This window comes from Lycium barbarum, chromosome 1, assembly GCF_019175385.1.
Source record: "Lycium barbarum isolate Lr01 chromosome 1, ASM1917538v2, whole genome shotgun sequence".
Lineage (NCBI taxonomy): Eukaryota > Viridiplantae > Streptophyta > Magnoliopsida > Solanales > Solanaceae > Lycium > Lycium barbarum.
In genome coordinates, this window is record NC_083337.1 from 95,029,684 (window position 1) to 95,052,834 (window position 23,151).

Genomic DNA, 23,151 nt, shown 5'->3' on the forward strand with positions numbered 1-23,151 from the left:
ATGAATTGGTTGGCCTCTTGTTATGCTAATGTGGACTGTAGAATAAAAATGGTCCGATTCCAATTCCCGGGAGAACTAGTGCTTGAATGGAAAAGTAACATAGCGTCTCTAAGACGTTGGTTTATTTCTTATTTCAAAGCGAGGAAGATGATTGCAAAAATCTATATTTACCATTTAGTCCGGGTTCATGACACCGAAGCAAAGCCGCCGACTCTGCAATCTGTTCCAGTAGTGAATGAGTTTCCAGATGTATTTCCAGATGAACTTCCAGGTCTTCCACCAGAACGGGAGATTGATTTTACTATTGATGTGTTTCCAGACACCGAACCTGTATCTATTCCTCCTTACAGAATGTCCCCTGCAGAATTGAAAGAGCTAAAGGTACAACTGAAGGATTTACTCGAGAAGGGATTTATTAGACCCAGTTCAACGCCATGGGGAGCACCTGTCTTGTTCGTAAGAAAGAAATATGGTTCCTTGCGAATTTGCATTGACTATAGGCAATTGAACAAGGTAATGATAAAGAATAAGTATTCGCTTCCGAGAATCGATGATTTGTTTTATCAATTACAAGGTGCTAAGTGGTTTTTCAAGATAGACCTGAGGTCAGGATATCACCAGGTGACAGTTAGGGAAGAAGATATCCCGAAAACGGCTTTCAGAACCATATATGGGCATTATGAATTTCGAGTAATGTCATTTGGATTGACTAACGCCCCGACAGTATTTATGAATTTGATGAATAATGTGTTCAGGCCTTTCCTAGATTTATTTGTAATCGTGTTCATCGATGACATCTTGGTGTACTCTCGATCAGAAGCAGAGCATGTAGATCATTTACGTACTATTCTTGAAATTCTTCGGACTCGAGAATTATATGCCAAGTTTTCAAAATGCGAGTTTTGGTTTAATTCTGTAACATTTTTGGGCCATATTTTCTCAGCTGACGGCATCCGAGTGGATAATCAGAAAAATAAGGCTGTGAAGACTTGGCCAAGGCCTACAACACCTACAGAGGTCCGTAGCTTTCTGGGATTAGCAGGCTATTACAGAAGATTTGTGGAAGGATTTTCTTCTATTTCTGCACCATTGACGAAACTAACTCAGAAATCAGCAAAATTTCAATGGACCAATGCTTGTGAGCGCAATTTCCAAGAATTGAAAGAATGATTGACTTCAGCCCCAACCCCGACACCTCCAGAAGGATCAGAAGGCTATGTTGTTTATTGTGATGCCTCCGGTGTTAGGTTAGGTTGTGTGTTGATGCAGCACGAAACGGTTATTGCCTATGCTTCCAGGCAGTTGCGAAAACATGAGAATAATTATCCGACCCATGATCTTCAATTAGCAACGGTTATTTATGCACTAAAGATGTGGAGACATTATCCGTATGGTGTTCAAGTTGATATTTATACAGATCACAAGAGTCTCCAGTATATTTTCAAGCAGAAGGAGTTGAATCTGTGGCAGAGGCAATGGTTAGAGCTATTGAAAGACTACGATGTGAGTATCTTATATCATCCTGGGAAAGCGAATGTGATGGCCGATGCTCTCAACCATAAATCTACGGGCAGTCTATGCGATGTGTAGCCGGAGAAGAAATAATTAGTCTGTGACCTCCACCAGCTAGCTAGCCTAGGAGTTCTCTTAATGGACTTGGGCAATGCAAGCGTTACTGTTCATAACCCAGTTGTTTCCTCCTTAGACATGGAAGTGAAAAACCGCCAATATGAAGATCCCAAGTTGAGTCACTACTGAGATGCACTTCCCCAGAAGGAAAAGTTACCATTTGAGATTTCTGCAGATGGGATTCTCAGGTATTGAAGCAGGCTATGTGTTCCAGATGTTGCAGGATTACGCTGTCATATTCTTGAGGAAGCCCATTACTGTTACACCTCGGAAATTTTTCCGTACTTGGGTGATGAGTAGAACAATGAAGGGCTTGAGTGTATGATGTTATACTATGTCGGGAATGGCTAATTATGAATTTTTGGAAATAAGGAAGTGGCGGCGAATTTTCAGCTCAGTGGTCGTAAAGGGTACTATACGGCCCGTAAAGTGATTTACGGACCGTATAGTGCAATCGTCCTCCAGCTGTCCAAAAATTTCAAGTTCTGTCAAAGTGTTGAAATGGTTAAAAACGACTTGGAGGACGGCCCGTAAACTGTTTTACGGACCGTAAACCTCGGTCGTAAACTGCCATGTCCCTTAGCCAAACTTTCTGTTTTTGAAATGCTTAAAAATGATCGCGGAGGATGGACCGTAAACCACAATACGGTCCGTAAACTGTGGTTTACGACCACTGTTCATCCCGATAATTTTTCATTAAAGATCAGTTTTGTGATTATTAAAAGGAACTTAGGCTTCATTTCATTTCATTTTTCTTCCATATAACTCAAGAATCTCTAGAACTCTCCAAATATTTCCTCCATAAGAATTCAAGAGAATCAAAGGGAACATCAAGATCAACACCATTAAATTCATGAAAACAAGTGTAAGAACACATCAAAGGATCATCTAAGTAAAGAAATCCTTAAAAGGGTGGCACTAGGGTTTTGGCTAAGTGAAGTATTTTAACTCAAGGCCTGTTCAATCATCATTTAAGGTAATTTTCATGGCTATACCACGTGATTCAAGGTATTGGAAGGCTTAGATACTTAAAATGTAGAAGAACATAGGAATGGGTCATTATTGAGTGAATAGTGACATAAATGAATGGTAGTGGAATTGAATCATGAATGTTGAAGTGTTGTGAGTACAAATACGATATAAATGATTTTTATAACGTGAAACAAGTAGTAAATGCACGAAAGCACAAAGGTGAGCTATAGGGGGAAATATGGGAAAATTGGAGGAAAATGGTGGATTTTGTTAATGGTACATAAATGATGAATTTGATTGCGACATGGTGAATAGCATTGTAAATGTTGGGGGTAGATATAGAACATGGGAAAAGTAGTATTAACGAAGTAAGTACTGCCCAAATTTTCCTAGGACTAGCGATCCGTCCTTGTAGGTAATTAACTAATGTAATACGAATTCTCGCATGAAGGAGACGACGTGGTATCGAAAGAGAATAAGTGGACCACAACTTAGCTAAACGGAGAGGTATGTGAGGCTAGTCCTTTCTTTCCAATGGCAAGAATCTTATAGTCCGAATTACCATCTTTCCATGAGCTCCTACATTCCAAAAAGTTAAATGCCTATATGAGATAAGTTATACGATATGATGATGCTAGGATGATGATGATGTTAGTCCTTGCCTACACTCACCTTATGTACTAGTCCTTTCAAGGTGAGGCAGAATGTCCGTAATTGCTCCAATAAAGTAATCGGGGGATCACGACCTTACGTCACCCCGATAGAGTAAAGTTATTCTCAAACCTTACGCATGTGCTATGATAAGATAAGTAGTTTACAATGAGTACATTACTATGATTATTTTATGATAAGCATGGCATGAGCATTGCATACCGGGCCTAGTTGCCGGGCAGACACCGCTTCGGCGGGCGGCGATACGGATAGACCACGACCTTCGGGCGTGGGCAGACACCACTAGTGGGCGGCATGAGATGGTACCCCAGACGCGGGAGGCCTGGACGCGGGCTTATATTATTGATTATCACACCGTTCCGACATGGGCGGGCCTCTTGCATATGATGCATACATGTTACGATGATAAGTATGAGTAAGACAGCATGCATTATTCCATTTATGATTATCGGTCAGATCCATATGCTTTATATTGATGGTTTTATTATATTATTGATGCCTTTCTTCATTATTCATGCCTCTCATACTCAGTACAATATTCGTACTGACATCCCTTCTTTGGACGATGTGTTCATGCCCACAGGTAGACAGGGAGGCGAGCTTGATCCAGATACTTAGGAGCTATCAGCTGTTGAGAGCACTCCATTGTTCGGAGGTGCTTATGATTTCTCCTTGGTATATATGTATATATATATTTTAGGCACGACGGAGTCTTGTTCCGTCTATGTATTCATTATGACAGTAGAGGCTCGTAGATACGTAGTGTGGGTCAGGTGGTCTCAAAAGATACTATTATTATGTATATAGTATTTTGATGGCCGAGAGGCATAGGTATATAAAGTACTTATATTTTGATACAAATTATGTTTCCTATACTATCATGCGTAAAACTGGCAAAAGATCATTAAATGAGTAAAATGAGTAGTAGAGTGAGCGGTGCTCGGTATCTAGCTCCGGGTACCTGTCGCGGCCCCTAGATGGGTCGTGGCAGAAGTGGTATCAGAGCAGTTCGTCATAGGAAGTGTCTACGAGCCGTGTCTAGCGGAGTCTTGTTTATGGTGTGTTGCGCGCCACATCAATAAACAAGAGGCTACAGGGCATTTAGGAAAATGACCATCTTTCTTTTTACTAGATCGTGCGATAGAGCCCTGCATAGGATTTTATCATTCCCTAAAAGTGCGTTGTGATTTCAGAATGCCGCCGAAAGGAAAAGCTGCAGCTGCCCAGAAACACAAAGCTACGACGAAGAAGTAGGCAGAAAGGGAGCCTCCGGCGAATGTAGAGGAAAGTGAATCACAGAATGAGGCCTCACCTAATGTAGGAGAGCAAGGAGGAGCCTCAATCCCGGTCCCTCCTCCAGGTGCTTCGGGTCAACAAGTGACCGAAGCTATTCAATTAATGACACAATTGGTTGCCGCCTAAGCACAGCGGCAGAATGCGGGCCCGAGTGACCGTTCCGCCAGTACGAGAGCCCGTGATTTCTTGACTTTAAATCCTCCGGAATTTTTCGGGTCGAAGCCGGATGAGGGCCCCCAAGGCTTTGTTGATGAGATGTTGAGGACGCTGAAACTTATGCATGCTTCTGAGACCGAATCGGTAGAGTTGGCCTCTTATAGACTCAGCGATGTGGCGGTGCTATGGTACAAAAATTGGATGATATCAAGAGGAGAGAATGCACCACCTCCCGGTTGGCAAGAATTTGTGGATGCCTTTATTCGTCATTACTTGCCGCCTGAGGTCCGCCGAGCTAGAGCGGACAGGTTCTTGAATTTAAAGCAAGGAAGCATGAGTTCTCGAGAGTATAGTATGCAGTTCAATTCGTTGGTCAGATATGCTCCAACTATGGTAGCCGACATGGGAGATAGAGTCTACAGATTTGTGAGTGGTTTAGGACCCCACTTGTTTAGAGATTGTTTGACGGCCTCTTTGCAAGATGGGATGAATATTTCCCGGATACAGGCTCACACTCAAAATCTTGAGGAATGACAACAACAGCAAAGGAGTGAGTGTGACGGTGATAGGAAACAAGGTAAGAGAGCTAGATCGATGGGAGCGAGTAGCGAGTATAGAGGGGGACCGAGGTAGATGCACTCTAGGCACTCAGGTCATTCAGCGACCAGTGTGCCTCCCAGGTTCTCAGACAAGAGGTCCGATCGTTCTTTTCAGTCGGGACAAGGCCAGAGTTCGAGGGCCTCCGATTTTCAGTTCAAGGGAGATTTTAGCCAGACGAGACCCCCAGTACCGCGGTGTAGCCAGTGCGGTAAATTACATTCCGGACAGTGTCGTCAGGGTACCAATGCTTGTTATGCCTGCGGGCAAGTTGGTCACAGGATGAGGGATTGCACTTCGGTGAGAGATAGAGCAGGGACTCAACCCACAAGTTCAGCAGCGGGTTCTTCTTCAGTGCGTCCGATAGCACAGACTTCTCAGACTACAGCAGGTAGAGGCAGAGGTAGAGGGGGAGCATCTACTTCAGGAGCTGTTCAGCCCCGTGTATATTCTTTGGCAGGGCGACAGGATCTTGAATCCACTCCCGATGTTGTCACAGATACCTTGACTATATTTTCCCGTGAGGTATATGCTTTGATTGATCCGGGTTCTACTTTCTCTTATGTTACCCCGTATGTTGCTAATTGTATCGGGGCGGAACCCGAGCCGATTAAACCTTTCGAGGTGTTCACCCCGGTTGGGGATCCCGTAATAGCGAGGCAAGTATATAGGAATTGTGTAGTCGTTATATGTGACCGACAAACAAGGGCCGATTTGATTGAACTGGAAATGATAGACTTCGACGTAATAATGGGTATGGATTGGTTAGCGTCGTGTTACGCAAATGTTGATTGCCGAACGAAAATGGTTCGATTCCAGTTTCTGGGAGAGCCCGTACTTGAATGGAAGGGTAATACAGCATCCCCTAAGGGTATGTTTATTTCCTACCTCAAGGCGAGAAAGATGATAGCCAAGGGCTATATTTATCATCTAGTTCGGGTTCATGATACGGAGGTAAGGCCACCAGTTTTCCAATCTGTCCCGGTAGTAAATGAATTTCCAGATGTATTTCCAGATGAGCTTCCGGGTCTTCCTCCAGAAAGGGAAATCGATTTTGCTATTGACGTATTACCAGACACCGAGCCTATTTCTATTCCTCCGTATCGAATGGCTCCGGCAGAATTGAAAGAGCTAAAAGCACAGCTAAAAGATTTACTTGAGAAGGGGTTTATAAGGCCCAGTTCATCGCCGTGGGGAGCGCCAGTCTTGTTCGTAAAGAAGAAAGACGGATCTCTACGAATGTGTATCGACTACAGGCAGCTGAATAAGGTGACAATAAAGAATAAATATCCTCTTTCCAGAATCGATGATTTGTTTGATCAGTTACAGGGCGCTAAGTGGTTTTCCAAGATAGATCTGAGATCGGGTTATCATCAGGTGAGAATTAGAGAAGCAGATATTCCTAAGACTGCCTTCAGGACAAGATATGGTCACTACGAGTTCCGAGTGATGTCGTTTGGATTGACAAATGCCCCTGCGGTGTTCATGAATTTAATGAATAATGTGTTCAGGCCATTTTTGGATCTCTTCGTGATAGTATTTATCGACGATATTCTGGTATATTCTCGCACAGAGTCAGAACATGCAGACCACCTAAGAATTGTTCTTGGTGTTCTCCGAGCCCGAGAATTATATGCGAAGTTCTCAAACTGCGAGTTTTGGCTAAATTCTGTGGCATTTCTAGGCCATGTTATTTCAGATGATGGCATCCGAGTCGACACCCAGAAAATAGAAGCTGTGAAGACTTGGCCAAGGCCTACGACGCCTACAGAAGTTCGTAATTTTCTGGGTTTGGCAGGTTATTATCGAAGATTCGTAGAGGGCTTTTCATCTATTTCAGCCCCATTAACGAAGCTAACCTAGAAGTCAGCGAAATTTCAGTGGAATGATGTTTGTGAGCGTAGTTTCCAAGAGCTGAAAGATAGATTGACCTCAGCTCCAGTGTTAACACTTCCAGAAGGGCCGAATGGTTATGTCGTGTATTGTGACGCTTCCGGTGTGGGACTAGGGTGTGTGCTGATGCAGCATGGCAAGGTTATTGCATATGCTTCGAGACAGTTGCGGAAACATGAACAGAATTATCCGACTCATGATCTCGAATTGGCTGCGGTTATTCATGCCTTAAAGATATGGAGGCATTATCTGTACGGTGTGCACGTCGATATCTATACAGATCACAAGAGTCTTCAACATATTTTTAAGCAGAAGGAGTTAAACCTACGATAGAGGCGGTGGTTGGAATTGTTGAAGGATTATGACGTGAATATTTTATACCACCCCAGGAAAGCGAATGTGGTAGCAGACGCGCTTAGCCGTCGATCAATGGGCAGTTTAAGTGAAGTCCCTTCAGAAAATAAAGAAATGGTGTGTGAGCTCTATCAACTAGCAAATCTTGGGGTACGTGTAATTGATTCGGGTAAGGTAGGAATTAGTGTTAATGATCCTGCAGTCTCGCCCTTGAATGCAGAGATAATAGAACGCCAGTACGAAGATCCACAAATGTGTCATCACAGGGATGTATCCCGTGGGAAAGAGAAGTCTCCATTTGCAGTTTCCATAGATGGGATTCTTAGATACCGAGACAGACTGTGTGTACCGGATGTGGCAAAATTACGCCAGCGAATTTTAGAGGAAGCGCACCATTCTCGGTATTCCGTCCATCCAGGTATGACCAAAATGTATCATGACCCTAAATTGCTATATTGGTGGGATGGCATGAAACGAGACAAAGCAGATTTCGTGGCGCAATGTCCGAACTGCCAACAGGTGAAAGCAGAACATCAGAAGCCAGGGGTCTTATTGCAACTAATGGAAATTCCTACCTGGAAATGGGAAGAGATTAATATGGATTTTATTGTGGGATTACCCCATTCCCGAGGCAAATATGACTCTATATGGGTGATCGTGGACAGGCTCACGAAAGCAGCTCATTTCCTCCCAATCAGAACCACATATTCGGCGGAAGATTATGCGAGGTTGTATTTGAAAGAAATTGTGCGACTTCATGGAATTCCTGTAGCCATTATTACAGACAGAGGGGCCCAGTTTACAGCTAGGTTTTGGAAATCTTTTCAAGAAGGGTTAGGTACTCAAGTCAAATTCAGCACGGCATTTCACCCACAGATTGACGGGCAAGCCGAGCGTACCATTCAAACTTTAGAAGATATGTTACGAGCGTGTGTACTATACTTCGGCGGTAGTTGGAATGATCATTTGCCATTAATTGAGTTTGCCTACAACAATAGCTACCATTCCGGTATTCAAATGGCCCCATATGAAGCTTTGTACAGAAGAAAATGTAGATCCCCAATTGGATGGTTTGAAACCGGACAAGTACAATTGATAGGCCCCGACTTGATCCAACAAGCAGTTGAAAAAGTTAATGTGATTCAAGACCAACTGTTAACAGCCCAAAGTCGCCAAAAGTCTTAGGCGGACAACCGCCGATGAGAATTGGAATTTCGTGTAAATGATTGGGTGCTTCTGAAAGTATCACCGATGAAAGGGGTGATGAGATTTGGCAAAAAAGGAAAGTTGAGTCCAAGATACATCGGACCTTATAAAATTATCCGTAAGGTGGGACAGGTAGCATATGAATTGGACCTACCTTCGGAGCTTGAATCAGTTCATCCGGTGTTCCATGTTTCGATGCTCCGCAGGTGTATCGGGGATCCTACAAGAATAGTCCTGGTTGACGATGTGCAGGCGACAGAGAAACTGACATATGAAGAAGTACCTATTGCCATTTTAGATAGACAGGTGTGACGACTCCGAAATAAAGAAGTCGCTTCGGTCAAGGTTCGATGGCGAAATAACAACCGGGAAGAAATGACTTGGGAAGCGGAAGAAAAGATGAAAGCCAAATACCCGCATTTATTCCAACTCCCGGAAGGGATTCAAGATGAAACGTCAAAGATGTAAGGTATGTACACTTTAGTATTATGCTCTTAGTCGTGTATGGCCATGGATGTGTTGAAAGTGTGATATAGCCCTGTGAGGCCATGATATTGTAGGTTGTTGTGACAGGTTGGTAGAGTCAAATTACAAAGGAGACTCTCGCAAATTTTTTCTAGAATTCCCGAGTGTCGAACATTCGAGGACGAATGTTCCAAAAGGGGGGAAGAATGTTACACCTCGGAAATTTTTCCGTACTTGGGTGATGAGTAGAACAATGAAGGGCTTGAGTGTATGATGTTTTACTAAGTCGGGAATGGCTAATTATGAATTTTTGTAAATAAGTAAGTGGCGGAGAATTTTCAGCTCAGTGGTCGTAAAGGGCACTATACGGCCCGTAAAGTGATTTACGGACCGTATAGTGCAATCATCCTCCAGCTGTCCAAAAATTTCAAGTTCTGTCAAAGTGTTGAAATGACTAAAAACGACTTGGAGGACGACCCGTAAACTGGTTTACGGACCGTAAACCTCGGTCGTAAACTGCCATGTCCCTTAGCCAAACTTTCTGTTTTTGAAATGCTTAAAAACGATCGCGGAGGACGGACCGTAAACCACAATACGGTCCGTAAGCTGTGGTTTACGACCACTGTTCATCCCGACAATTTTTCATTAAAGATCAGTTTTGTGATTATTAAAAGGAACTTAGGCTTCATTTCATTTCATTTTTCTTCTATATAACTCAAGAATGCTCTAGAACTTTCCAAATATTTCTTCCATAAGAATTCAAGAGAATCAAAGGGAACATCAAGATCAACACCACTAAATTCATGAAAATAAGTGTAAGAACACATCAAAGGATCATCTAAGTCAAGAAATCCTTAAAAGGGTGGCACTAGGGTTTTGGCTAAGTGAAGTATTTCAACTCAAGGCCTGTTCAATCATCATTTAAGGTATGTTTCATGGCTATACCATGTGATTCAAGGTATTGGAAGGCTTAGATACTTAAAATGTAGAAGAACATAGGAATGGGTCATTATTGAGTGAATAGTGACATAAATGAATGGTAGTGGAATTGAATCATGAATGTTGAAGTGTTATGAGTACAAATACAATATAAATGATGTTTATAATGTGAAACAAGTAGTAAATGCACGAAATCACTAAGGTGAGCTATAGGGAGAAATATGGGAAAATTGGAGGAAAATGGTGGATTTTGTTAATGGTACATAAATGATGAATTTGATTGCGATATTGTGAATAGCATTATAAATGTTGGGGGTAGATATAGAACATGGGAAAAGTAGTATAAACGAAGTAAGTGCTGCCCGAATTTTCCTAGGACTAGCGATCCGTTCTTGTAGTTAATTAACTAATGTAATGCGAATTCTCTCATGAAGGTGACGACGTGGTATCGAAGGAGAATAAATGGACAACAACTTAGCTAAACGGCAAGGTATGTGAGGCTAGTCCTTTCTTTCCAATGGCATGAATCTTATAGTCCGAATTACCATCTTTCCATGAGCTCCTACATTCCAAAAAGTTAAATGCCTATATGAGATAAGTTATACGATATGATGATGCTAGGATGATGATGATGTTAGTCCTTGCCTACACTCACCTTATGTACTAGTCCTTTCAAGGTGAGGCAGAATGTCCGTAATTGCTCCATAAAGTAATCGGGGGATCACGACCTTACGTCACCCCGATAGAGTAAAGTTGTTCTCAAACCTTACGCATGTGCTATGATAAGATAAGTAGTTTACAATGAGTACATTACTATGATTATTTTATGATAAGCATGGCATGAGCATTGCATACCGGACCTAGTTGCCGGGCAGACACCGCTTCGGCGGGCGGCGATACGGATAGACCACGACCTTCGGGCGTGGGCAGACACCACTAGTGGGCGGCATGAGATGGTACCCCAGACGCGGGAGGCCTGGACGCGGGCTTATATTATTGATTATCACACCGTTCCGACATGGGCGGGCAGCTTGCATATGATGCATACATGTTACGATGATAAGTATGATTATCGGTCAGATCCATATGCTTTATATTGATGGTCTTATTATATTATTGATGCCTTTCTTCATTGTTCATGCCTCTCATACTCAGTACAATATTCGTACTGACGTCCCTTCTTTGGACGCTGTGTTCATGCCCACAGGTAGACAGGGAGGCGAGCTTGATCCAGATACTTAGGAGCTATCAGTTGTTGAGAGCACTCCATTGTTCGGAGGTGATTATGATTTCTCCTTGGTATATATGTATATATATATTTTGGGCACCACGGAGTCTTGTTCCGTCTATGTATTCATTATGACAGTAGAGGCTCGTAGATACTAGTGTGGGTCAGGTGGTCTCAAAAGATACTATTATTACGTATATATTATTTTGATGGCCGAGAGGCATATGTATATAAAGTACTTATGTTTTGATACAAATTATGTTTCCTATACTTTCATGTGTAAAACTAGCAAAAGATCATTAAATGAGTAAAATGAGTAGTATAGTGAGCGGTGCTCGGTATCTAGCTCCGGGTACCCGTCGCGGCCCCTAGTTGGGTCGTGACAATTACTCTCGCTATTCCATTCATCCAAGAGAGACAAATATGTACCATGATCTCAAGTCAATGTATTGGTGGGATGGCATGAAGAAATATATAGTGGAGTTTGTAGCCCAATGCCGAAATTGTCAACAAGTGAAAATCGTGCATCAAAAGCCAGGAGGATTGTTGCAGGCTATGGAAATTCCAACCTGGAAATTGGAGGTGATCAACATGGATTTTATTTTAGGTTTGCCCCGGTCTCGGCGTAAGTATTACTCCATATGGGTAATCGTGGACAGCCTTACAAAATCAGCTCATTTCCTGTCGGTTGGAACTACATACTCAGCAGAAGATTGTGCAAAGCTATATCTTCGAGAGATAGTGCGACTTAGAGGTGTTCCAGTGTCCATTATCACAGATAGAGGGGCGCAATTTACAGCTAATTTCTAGAAATCCTTTCAAGAAGGTTTGGGAACTCAAGTGAGGCTTAGCACAGCATTTCACCCACAAACGGATGGACAAGTTTAACGCACTATTTAGACCTTTGAGGACATATTGCAGGTATGTGTATTAGATTTCGGCAGTAATTAGGATAATCATTTTCCACTTATTGAATTTGCATATAACAACAGCTATCATTCCAGCATCCAGATGGCCCCGTACGAAGCTCTATATGGAAGGAAGTGTAGATCACCAATTGGATGGTTTGAAGTAGGAGAGACAAAACTAATAGGTCCAGAACTGATTCAACAAGCAGTAGAGAAGATCAAGCTAATCCGACGCCAGTTGTTGACAGCTTAGAGTCATCAGAAATCTTATGCGGACAATCATCGACGAGACTTGGAATTCCAAGTTAATGATTGGGTATTCCTGAAAGTGTCGCCGATGAAAGGTGTAATGAGATTCGGCAAGAAGGGTAAGCTTAGTCCCCGGTATATTGGACCTTACAAGATTGTGCGCAAGGTGGGCTGTTACACCTCGGAAAATTTCCCGTTGGTACGCAAGTAAATGAACTAATGATGTGTGCGAGCGGTGGAAGTGTATAATGTTTCATGGGAAATGTATGTAAAGGGATGTGGATGATTAGAATGAAAAGTCGAGAAATGAGAAAAATTGAAAGATGACAAAATTGCCCAGTTGTCGTATAGTGCAAAATACGGACCGTAAAGTGCAATACGGTCCGTAAACTTGAAGTCGTAAACTGGCATGCCCAACGTCAACTTTTCCCAGCCGAGGAAATGGCTAAACACGACCTGGTGGACGGACCGTAAAGTGATTTACGGCCCGTAAACCATGGTCGTAAATCGCCATGCATGCAGGCCAAAGTTTCTGGTCCTGCTTAAGCTTAAAGACGACCACGAGGGACGGTCCGTAAACTGAAATACGGACCGTAAACCTCCATGGACGACCACTGTTCACCCAACACAGATTTTTCAATTCATTACATATGAGGGTCAAGACTTATTTTATTTCATTACAACATTACACCACTTCTCTCTAAAACTTCTCTCTACATTTATGATATGAGTTTTCAAGGATTATAAGCCATCAATAACATTAAGACAAGTGAATCAAGGATAAGGGAAACATCAAGGATCATCCAAGTCAAGAAATCCAAATGGAGAAAAACTAGGGTTTTGCTCAAAGAAGAGTATTATCAACCAAAGCTTGTTCCTACAACTTCTAAGGTAAGATTCATGATTTTTACAAGATGTTTAAGGTATTGGAGAATTAAAATACATGGATTGTAGAAAATGTGGTCAACTAGGTCATGAATGATGAATAGTGACATTTTGAGAAATAGTTTGTGTCACGACCCAGCCTCGTGGGCCGCGACTGGCACCCTACTTGGGTACCCAGACCGAATCGCACATTCATTATCAAATCCAAACTCACTTCAGAATTTTACAAAATCATATCAAACATGGTTTATGTCAAAATATTTCTTAAGCGGTCGTACAAATCAGATTGTCATATCAGATCCAAACAAAGCGGCGGAATAGACATCGCCGGTCAAAAGCGTAAACATAAGCATAAGGGCCATTTAGGTCCATCATAACAAACGGACCGCTTTAAGACCAGAAAACAAAATCGAACAAACATACATAGGACCCTCGCCCCACATATATGACTACAGGCCTCTACGAACTCAAAACAAAGACAGATGGCGAGACAGGGCCCCGCCGTACCCAAATAGTCAAATGTACACAGTGTATGCATAACAGAGAATGTCTATACCAAAAGTGGACTCCGGATCAGAAGGAGTACTCCAAAATAGTAGAATGAGTAGCCTAAGCCGGAGGATCACCCAAACGAGCTTCTGTACCTGCGGGCATGAAACGCAGCCCCCGAAGAACAGGGGGTCAGTACGAAATATGTACTGAGTATGTAAAGCACGGAGTACAGATATATGGACCAAACTGAAAGCAAATCAGGTAACAAAGTGGAGTACAAACCGGTGTGTCAAAATCCGTATCAAATCATATACATATACATAATGCAGACGAAATCATGCAAAGCTCTGGAACGTGGTCGCCACTCCGACGCTGGCGCCACACACAGCATAACACCAGAAGGTTTCAAATCTCCGTACATCCCCGAACACAAACATAGTCATAGGTGAGCGTATCGCCTCACGAGCCATATCACAGCATAACTCCAAACGGAACCCGGCCCTATGGCGAAGCCTCGGGAACCGTAACACAGCATACGGCCGAATTATTATAAGGCGCACGAATCATAACCGGCCCGGGAACCGGTGAACGAAGTCATAATAAGGCACGAGCGGAGTCGTGAGCAAACAAATGCAAATCATACTTCAAAATAGTCTTTCAAAACATAATAGTTTCACAAATCGTTCCATAGTACAAAATAATCGAATACTTAGTCGATATAAGGTTTCATTTCACAAAACGTTCCCAAAATAGTACGAATAGCTCAAAATGTAACTTAGCGCATCGTAATATTCAAAACATATCCCGTATAGGGAAGTTCCAGAAGCGAAAGTATTATTTCAAACTTTAGTCAAAAGGACAGCCCAATAAGACAAATAGGGCGTCTCGGGGTAGCGGGCCCACCTCGAGTCAAAGTGAGGTGGCGAACATATTTTTACGAACATTTATAGGCCAAAGGTCATACATAATCGTTTCTAGGTTACCCGACCACATTTCGATAGGTTTCGGACGAGTGGTGGCGTTCTAGCCAAAATAGAGCCCTTAGGCTTCAATTGAATTGAATGAATAGTAACTTTTCTGTGGATCGGGTTTCGAGGAGCAGAAATGCTCCGGAAGTTCCAATATTCGCCTAGGATACTAGGACATGCCAAATGAAGGAGTAGGGAACTTTACATACCTCACAGATGTCGTATGCTGTCCCAAAAGTCCAGTCCCGTTTCGCCTGAAATCTGCAAATGGTCAAAGTTACCAATTGAGATTCTTAGGCTTAAAAATGCCTTTAACTCCATTTTCGCCTACCGAAATTTCGGCAGCATTTCCCCTATAAATCTAACATCCCCGAGACTTAGCTCGGCTCAAAATATATCAATAACAACAGCCCACACATCAACAAACAACACAAGCAATAATCAAACCACTCTAGGTTCAAAGTTCAACTTTATTACTTAAGTTGGCAACTTTCATTCAAACTTCCAAAACTCCAACTCTATATCTACATAATTGTATTCATTTCCTCATTCAAACTTATACAATCACATCCTAACTACAATCCAAGCCATACACGAAAGTTCCCGAGATTCATTATTTTCCATATTTCATTCAAAACACCGAGAGTCACGACGAACATTCTAACTCGCGTCGTTTCATTCCGAATTCATTAATATCAACTATAAATCATATTTAAAGTCCTTAGCATCATAGATATACAATGATATACGTAAATATACAAAAGGCATACACTTTCCCGTAATGATCCGAAATCACTTTCTAACGTCAATTCAATTCCTTAATCAATCATTTACGTCCTAAAAGTCACAACGACGCATTAAACAACCTAAATAAGATCAAATTCATATTCTTTCTTCCTCCTAGGCACACGGCCACAACACCAAATATACATACACCCACGGTTGCACACACACATTAAAACCATGAAATTCTCGTATATTCTCAATCCTTAACTCATTCATATCAATTCCATAACATTAGAGGGTCAAAATTCTTACCTTTTCTTGACTTTCCGACTTGCCACAAACGCGCACCTTTCGCCAAATAAAATGTATCACGTTGAAGAGCGTCTTGAACTTGCTATAACTACAACAAGGACACGGTTTTTGTGATCAAAGCAAGGCTAGAAAGATTTTTTTTTTTCTTTCCATGGCTTTCGGCCGAGAGCTCCAAATGGAGTGCTCTCCAATTCTTTTTTTGTTTTGCAAGACTTCTTGATAATTCAAAGACCAAGGTTTGATATATATCCAAACATAGATCATGTGCATGGCACATGATCATTAAAAAAAAGGCTTGGGCCTAGCCAAATATGGCCGGCCACCACACAACCATTGGGCCTCATTTTGTGTTATAATTTTTTCTTGGCCCAATTCATTAAACGTCCCGTTTTGTAATTCCCGAAACTAATTTTCGAAATTCCAAATTTATCCTCGGCCTTCCCCGATGTCTTGACATTAAAGATTCCATAACCAACATAGTCATTCTCACTAAAATCAAACTATTTCCTTATAACACATAAGTCGTAATTATCTTCTCGGTTTCCAGTTATACGGAAACACGGGACATAACATCCTCCCCCCCTTAAGAACATTCGTCCCCGAATGTTAAATAAATCTTATGAAGACTCACAAAAATAACGGGAAAACCATTTTATATAAGAATAGCACACATGGTTCATCCGTTCTTTGGTACAACAAATACAAAAGTCTAGATTACAAGAGGCGTAGGGAATAAATGGGGGGTATCTCTTCTTCATCTCATCCTCCGCCTCCCAAGTCATCTCTTCCCGGTTATTATTGCGCCACAGGACTTTGACAGAAGGCACCTCCTTAGTGCGCAACCTCCTCACCTGACGATCCAGAATAGATACAGGCTGCTCGTCATAAGACAACTGCTCCGTCACCTGAAGATCATCTACTGGGAATATCCTGGAAGGATCACCAATACACTTCCGCAGCATAGAAACATGAAACACCGGGTGCACGGACTCCAAATCGGATGGCAAGTCTAGCTCGTAGGCGACTGCGCCTATCCTCCGAACAATCTGGTATGGCCCGATGTACCGCGGACTCAACTTACCCTTCTTGCCAAATCTCATAACGCCCTTCATGGGCGACACCTTCAGGAATACCCAGTCGCCAATCTGGAACTCTAACGGTCGACGTCGTCTATCAGCATAAGCTTTCTGTCGACTCTGAGCAGCTAATAGTCGCTCCCGAATAGGTTTCACCTTATCTACAGCTTCCCGGATCACGTCTGGCCCAATCAACTTAGTCTTGCCGACGTCAAACCAACCAATAGGAGATCCGCATCTCCTGCCATAAAGGGCCTCGTACGGAGCCATCTGAATGCCGGAGTGCTAACTGTTATTATAGACAAACTCTATCAGCGGCAAATGATCATCCCAGCTGTCCCTGAAATCAATAACGCAGGCCCACAAGATATCCTCGAGCGTCTGAATATTGCGCTCGGCCTGCCCGTTGGTCTGAGGACGAAAGGCTGTACTGAGGCTCACCTGAGTCTCTAATCCCTCCTGAAATGACCTCCAGAAATTAGTTGTAAACTGGGCACCTTGGTCAGTAATAATAGATACAGGGACTCCGTGAAGTCTGACTATCTCTCTGATATATAATCTGGCATAGTCCTCAGCCGAATAAGTAGTCCGGACCGGAAAGAAATAGGCTGATTTCGTCAGCCTGTCCACAATAACCCAAATAGAGTCGTACCTGTGTAGAGTACGCGGCAACCCAACAATGGAGTCCATATTAAGCATCTCCCATTTCCAGGCTGGAATTTCCATCTCCTGTAACAATCCACCGGGCTTCTGATGCTTGATCTTACTTGCAGATTTCCCTATCACATCATCGAAATCTCAATTCATACCAGACACTCCACACCAACGGATTCAGAATCACTTCATACCAGACAGTTCACATCAACGAATTCGGAATCATACCAAACACTTCACATCAACGGATTCAGAACTAGGACCGGACGCCTAGCAGCATATCGAACGAACTCGTAATCGGAGGCAGACATACTAGACTATGGCAGACGGCTCATAGTCAAAATCAGAGGTACAGAAGTATGTCAGACAAATCTGAGGTCGGAGTCAGACGTACCAAGGCGTATCAGACGAATTCGTAATCAGAATCAAACACACGGAAATATTCTGTCACCCCAAACGAACTCACAACCAGATCATCGTATTCGGACTCATTCAGACTCAACATACGTTGCTCGAGCTGAAAATTAACAACAGACGTCACACAAACACTTATCGAACACGTATCTTAAGCGGTCGCCCGTGCAGAACAGTCATATCAAAATCATAAAGGTGGCGGTATATACATCGCCCAAATACACGCACACGTACAAACTCATGGGCCGTCTTGGCCATAGTAGCATACGGGCCGCTTAAGAAGGCAAAACAGATCCACATACGAACATACCGGAGATTTATCAGACAGATTCACAATCGGGGTCAGACGTACGAAATCAGATCGGACAGATTCGAAACCGGAATCAGACGTACAGAACTATATCACACAGAATCGTGACCAAAGTCAGACAGACAGAAATGTATCGGACAGAGTCGTAATCAGAATCAGACATACCGAGATGTATCAGACAAACGCGTGATCAAAATCAGACATACAGAGGCATATCAAACAGGTTCGCATCCAGAGTCAGACATACAGAGATGTGTCAGACGGATTCGCAATCAGAGCTAATCATGCAGAGGTATTTCAACCAAAATCAAATTCAGAACCAGATGTACCAAAGTTTATCAAATGGGAACACAATCGAGGCCAGAAGCATAGAGGCGCAATAGACAGAGCCTTATCAAAATCGGGAGTGCAGAAGTATAGCAGATAGAATCCGAATTAGGATCAGATCACTCTTATTAAGGCTCCAATGATTCATGAAAAAATTTCCTTTTATTTGTAAACTTGTTCGCCAAGCTGTCACACAAATTGTCTTGCGTCTCGCGTATCAACTCTTTCAAAGATCCCACTTATTCACACTGATTATCTTTCATCTTTCCTACCCTCCATACTCACTTCCTCTTTCAGACATCGTCGTCCCAAACTAAGTTATAATGCATTTGGGGATTTTCTATCCCTTGACAACATTCGGATCGTCGTCCCCGCTTCGCTTCAAGTATTCGGTTTAGTAAAACCTTTCGTCTATCACAACTTTGGTTGCCGGGACTCGGCTCTTATCCCACATGGGCACCAAACGAGAATCATACACACACACATACACATACACACATACGGATATATTTACCCATACCTTACTGACGAACGTCTCTAACTGTCGTTCAAATTCGCTCAATTTCCCGAGCGAGGTCATACCTTTTCTTTTTGCCCATTTAGTCCGCCTCGTTCTGCGCGACTCCTGCAAGGGCACTAATTACTCCACACGTTCTCTTTTCCTTTAAATTACCCCAAACTTTCGTTTATAACTAGCATGCTTACACTTGTGCAAAAATGTTACATCACTTCCCAGGGGGTCACCCATCCCAGAATTGCTCTGGCTTGAGCACGCTTAACCCTGAAACTTTCACGCATCTTGACGCGTTAGGGCTAATATACTTTCGTCGATCGCCACTCACGACCTTTGTCACGTAATTTAAGACAATTCGGGGTCTTAACAACTTTTCAAAACGTCCCCGTAGCGGGTCCCACCCCGGCCTACGAGAATTCTATTACTTTTTTCTGACTTGGTGCTTACCGTGTCGTCACTTATAAATTCTCAACATATACCTCCATGCATACATATGTACTTTCAGACAGCCCACAAGTCTAAATTCGTATTCTACAAATTCCGTCTCCAAATAGTCGAGAGAGACTGACAGAATGATACTGTAAGGTATCTTCCAACCATCAGCAAAAGAAGACTAGAGTCCGACGAACTTCGCGAAATCGTCAAATGCCTAATTCACATAATTACCCCCACGGTTATACATATCTGTATACTTATGCTAAGAGCGAACCTCTAAATTCTCAACTGCTTATCATACGTTTTGTATCCTTCCAGTTTGAGAAACCTTGATCGTCGGACTTCTTGCCCTTCACATGGGTTATGCTAAAACAAAATGGGGTTAGAACACATTTCTGGTCCCTCCAAATAAATTACGAATCTACTACTCGTATATATTTACTTGAGATAAAATTTTCCCGCTAAAGGTAATGCTCCTTACAAATAACATGGGGGGTACCTTTTAATTCACCATAATAGGTTTATCATAATGGTATCGACCTTCAAGACAGGTTAAGAATTTATATCCCATTTCCCTTTTCGTATTTCTAGAAAAATTTGGGCAGAGGTTCCTCTATATTTCTTACTATCCCAAAACCTGTACACAGGAAATACCAGGCCTCACAGGGCCACCACATATACGTACATACATATCACATCATATCACCTCATAGCCATACGGGCTAACAATTTCAAACAAAATATAAATATACCGAGGTTTACCTCACATGCCCAACTCGACTGCGCCAGCTACACTTTTCATATTTATTTCTCTTTTCGCTGCTCGACTTTATGTTTTAATCGTACTTCAGAATACCTTACCCAGCATACGTCTTTCGTAACATTTCTTACCAGATTTTGTATAGCTTCCAATATCAGCAGTCATTGTCTTACATCGACACCACTCTCCAGTTGCAATCACGGGTTAGAGAAAAAAAAGGGGAATTCACTTCCTACAGCTGGCTCTATCGCACGATCTAAGATTCCAAAGAAGGTAACATCCTAAATGCCCTGTAGCTCCCTGTTTATAGATGTGGTGCACAACACATCGATAAACAAGACTCTACGAGACACGGCCTGTAGACATTCCGAGGACAAACTGCTCTGATACCACTTTTGTCACGACCCAGCCCCGTGGGCCGCGACTGGCACCCTACCTGGGTACCCAGACCGAATCGCACATTCATTATCAAATCCAAACTCACTTCAGAATTTTACAAAATCATATCAAACATGGTTTATGTCAAAATATGTCTTAAGCGGTCGTACAAATCAGATCGTCATATCAGATCAAAACAAAGCGGCGGAATAGACATCGCCAGTCAAAAGCGTAAACATAAGCATAAGGGCCATTTAGGTCCATCATAACAAACGGACCGCTTTAAGACCAGAAAACAAAATCGAACAAACATACATAGGACCCTCGCCCCACATATATGACTACAGGCCTCTACGAACTCAAAACAAAGACAGATGGCGAGACAGGGCCCCGCCGTACCCAAATAGTCAAATGTACACAGTGTATGCATAACAGAGAATGTCTATACCAAAAGTGGACTCCGGATCAGAAGGAGTACTCCAAAATAGCAGAATGAGTAGCCTAAGCCGGAGGATCACCCAAACGAGCTTCTGTACCTGCGGGCATGAAACGCAGCCCCCGAAGAACAGGGCGTCAGTACGAAATATGTACTGAGTATGTAAAGCACAGAGTACAGATATATGGACCAAACTGAAAGCAAATCAGGTAACAAAGTGGAGTACAAACCGGTGTGTAAAAATCCGTATCAAATCATATACATATACATAATGCAGACGAAATCATGCAAAGCTCAGGAACGTGGTCGTCACTCCGACGCTGGCGCCACACACAGCATAACACCAGAAGGTTTCAAATCTCCGTACATCCCCGAACACAAACATAGTCATAGGTGAGCGTATCGCCTCACGAGCCATATCACAGCATAACTCCAAACGGAACCCGGCCCTATGGCGAAGCCTCGGGAACCGTAACACAGCATACAACCGAATTATTATAAGGCGCACGAATCATAACCGGCTCGGGAACCGGTGAACGAAGTCATAATAAGGCACGAGCGGAGTCGTGAGCAAACAAATGCAAATCATACTTCAAAATAGTCTTTCAAAACATAATAGTTTCACAAATCGTTCCATAGTACAAAATAATCGAATACTTAGTCGATATAAGGTTTCATTTCACAAAACGTTCCCAAAATAGTACGTATAGCTCAAAACGTAACTTAGCGCATCGTAATATTCAAAACATATCCCGTATAGGGAAATTCCAGAAGCGAAAGTATTATTTCAAACTTTAGTCAAAAGGACAGCCCAATAAGACAAATAGGGCGTCTCGGGGTAGCGGGCCCACCTCGAGTCAAATTGAATTGAATGAATAGTAACTTTTCTGTGGATCGGGTTTCGAGGAGCAGAAATGCTCCGGAAGTTCCAATATTCGCCTAGGATACTAGGACATGCCAAATGAAGGAGTAGGGAACTTTACATACCTCACAGATGTCGTATGCTCTCCCAAAAGTCCAGTCCCGTTTCGCCTGAAATCTGCAAATGGTCAAAGTTACCAATTGAGATTCTTAGGCTTAAAAATGCCTTTAACTCCATTTTCGCCTACCGAAATTTCGGCAGCATTTCCCCTATAAATCTAACATCCCCGAGACTTAGCTCGGCTCAAAATATATCAATAACAACAGCGCACACATCAACAAACAACACAAGCAATAATCAAACCACTCTAGGTTCAAAGTTCAACTTTATTACTTAAGTTGGCAACTTTCATTCAAACTTCCAAAACTCCAACTCTATATCTACATAATTGTATTCATTTCCTCATTCAAACTTATACAATCACATCCTAACTACAATCCAAGCCATACACGAAAGTTCCCGAGATTCATTATTTTCCATATTTCATTCAAAACACCGAGAGTCACGACGAACATTCTAACTCGCGTCGTTTCATTCCAAATTCATTAATATCAACTATAAATCATATTTAAAGTCCTTAGCATCATAGATATACAATGATATACGTAAATATACAAAAGGCATACACTTTCCCGTAATGATCCGAAATCACTTTCTAACGTCAATTCAATTCCTTAATCAATCATTTACGTCCTAAAAGTCACAACGACGCATTAAACAACCTAAATAAGATCAAATTCATATTCTTTCTTCCTCCTAGGCACACGGCCACAACACCAAATATACATACACCCACGGTTGCACAAACACATTAAAACCACGAAATTCTCGTCTATTCTCAATCCTTAACTCATTCATATCAATTCCATAACATTAGAGGGTCAAAATTCTTACCTTTTCTTGACTTTCCGACTTGCCGCAAACGCGCACCTTTCGCTAAATAAATTGTATCACGTTGAAGAGCGTCTTGAACTTGCT